General features: G+C 45.0%; 1 protein-coding gene across 1 annotated transcript in view; it reads left to right on the top strand.

Annotated features, from left to right (window-relative positions):
* Positions 1-2,493, top strand: part of KALRN (kalirin RhoGEF kinase) — a 640,142-nt gene that overhangs the window by 283,517 nt on the left and 354,132 nt on the right. The window lies entirely within an intron of this gene.

Below are 2,493 nucleotides of genomic sequence, written 5' to 3'. Positions count from 1 at the left end.
TCTGTGATATTGAGAAATAGTAGTAGTAATTCATTCTGAGAAATAGTAATTTCTTGCAGTCATTTGACATAGTTTTCTTGGGAGAGAGCTTGACCTCTCACTTAGTCATGAGCTTTCTGGACAAACCAAGGGCCCAAAGGGTTATCTGAGCACTGTCAGGTTTGGACCCCACATAACATGAACCCACTTCCTAATTAGGGATGCAAGTGGCCTGCTTGAGTGGGGGTTTTGGGTGGGACACAGGGCCGTTAGGGGATTCTTTGGCAAAACTGGACTTGGGAAACCACATTAAAAACATGGGCTATTGATGACTGTATGCTCCATAATTAGAGATTATTTCTGGCTTATTCTGTTCTTTTGCATTATTATACCAGTCATAGCTTTTTCCTTGATTACGGATAACAAAGATATGGTTACGTTTTTTATTTTATAAGGACAGCCTTGCCGCAAGTGCCCTTTTAGATGAAATAACCCATCCTTCACCCTTCACGCTTTCTGTCTCCCTGAGGATTCCTGAAGGCATTGCTCTAAGGACTAAGGGGGCTGCTGGCTGGGACCTGGGTACTGAGATCGAGGCTTAGTGTCATCTCCCTGCTGGTTCACTATGAGAGGCAGGGTTTTTTTCTGGGATCCCCACACAGTTTCAAGATTATACCTGTAAAATACTATATTTTACTCTCCCTTCATGCCTTCTGTGGTATTGACCAGGTGTAATCTGAAAGCATATCAAAATATGCATGAAAAATTGAGAGCCAACTGGACATGTTGTCAGACACATTGGTTCGTTCTCTTCACAGCTGTTGTTGGGAGGGGCCCTGGTACTGGCTGTGACACCCTCTGAGGAAGGGGTTCACCATAAGGTCAGTAGTATGTAGCCTTCAGGAGTGTCTCCCATTCTCAGACTGCCCTAACTCCCCTGCAGCTCCCCTTCTCAGCTGGGGCAATGATTGAGTCATCAGAGGTAATGTCTAAGCCTCAGGAGAGATGGGCACTGCTTATGTGCTGGCCCCAACGCTGAAACTAGTGTGGGGCCTGCTGGGAATGGGGAAGCAAATGAATCAGTTGCCTACTCCTGCCATCTGGAGCTGTCCAGAGAAATATATCATTTCTGTGCACGAGAGAGCACGGAGTCCATCTGTGATTGAGACAGAGGGAGGTGGCAGCCTCTGGAGGCACACAGAGGGGGTATTACTATTTCAGTGAACTCTGAGTGACTTGCGAAGACTATCCAGGCTACAGATCATGCAGCTTCCTTGGTGTGCTCTTTGTCCTTCTTCTGTTTTCATGGCTGTTGTACTAGGATGGGTACTGCAGAGGGGCAAGAGGCCAACAGGAGGGTGGCGTCCAGACTTGAACTGTTATCAGACTCTGCTATGGCTCCTGTGACATCTTAATGTTGCAATGGAGTGGCTAGTGTGACATTCCTACACTAAAGCTAGGAAAAGTTATAATGGAACTCTACCTGTGGCTATTCTATATCATACTCTTAAAAATGAGACCATTTCTGGAATTGACACCCAATTAATTCATCTCTACTGTACAAATCAAATTGTTGGCACTGAGGAAGAGCAAGCAGATTATTAGGTGGACACAATGGGGGTTTGGATTTCCCATGAGAACTGAATGCCCCAAGGTGGTTAAATCCATTGTTCTTTTCAGATTATGTGAATATGGCTTTTGGGAACATTACTCCATTCACCCATTGTCCCACTCATTCTTTATCTCATCATGTATCTGACTCGGACAAACGTACAAAGAAAAATGTGAGAACAAGGGCTACAAACCTAGTGATGATCTCAAATGTTTACCTGCCACCCAAGCAGCCATTGGTGCCTGATATATGTCTGAGCAGGCACTTCAGAAGTGTGCCAGACAATGCTCTCGGTAGTTAGACTGAAGGACTAGGCATTTGGTCTCCCGACTCCCAGAAAATTTACATATTTATCGTTTTTGATTTTGCGTGTTTCATCTCTTCTATTCTAGTATTTTCTTGAGAGTAGAAACCATGGCTTCTTCCTCTCGGTGCCCCTTACAGCTCTTAGCTGTGTCTGGTATAAATCTGGGATTCTCTTTATATTCCTGCTTCAGCTGAAATTATCATTGGAAGACCCCAGTTTCTGCTTCTGTGACGTAAACATCATTTAACCCCCCTCCCAACACATTCAGCAGTTGCTGGTGAGTAGCTGGAGTCCGCTTGCAAAAATTGTGGTGTGAAAGTCTTGAAGTTCCAGGTATTTACAGCCCAGGAAGAGGACACAGGGACATACCCTCAGTGCTCAGCAGTTATTCAGCAAGTTTGGGCCTCTGCAGTTGGCCCAGCACTTCACTGGGTTCTGACAAGGTGCCTGGTTAGTCAGAATGGAATACGACATACACATTTGAAAATATGTAGGACAGTTCTATGAGAGCATGCCTGTCAGTGTGCAGGGCAATAGAGTATTGATGAAACAGTTATAGGCAGAGGTGTGAGAAGTCAGAGTTGGTGTCTTGAAG

Source organism: Pteropus vampyrus, unplaced genomic scaffold (genome assembly GCF_000151845.1).
Source record: "Pteropus vampyrus isolate Shadow unplaced genomic scaffold, Pvam_2.0 Scaffold1, whole genome shotgun sequence".
Taxonomy (NCBI): Eukaryota; Metazoa; Chordata; class Mammalia; order Chiroptera; family Pteropodidae; genus Pteropus; species Pteropus vampyrus.
The sequence above is the reverse complement of the archived record's forward strand: the minus strand, read 5'-3'. Positions and strand labels throughout refer to the sequence as shown.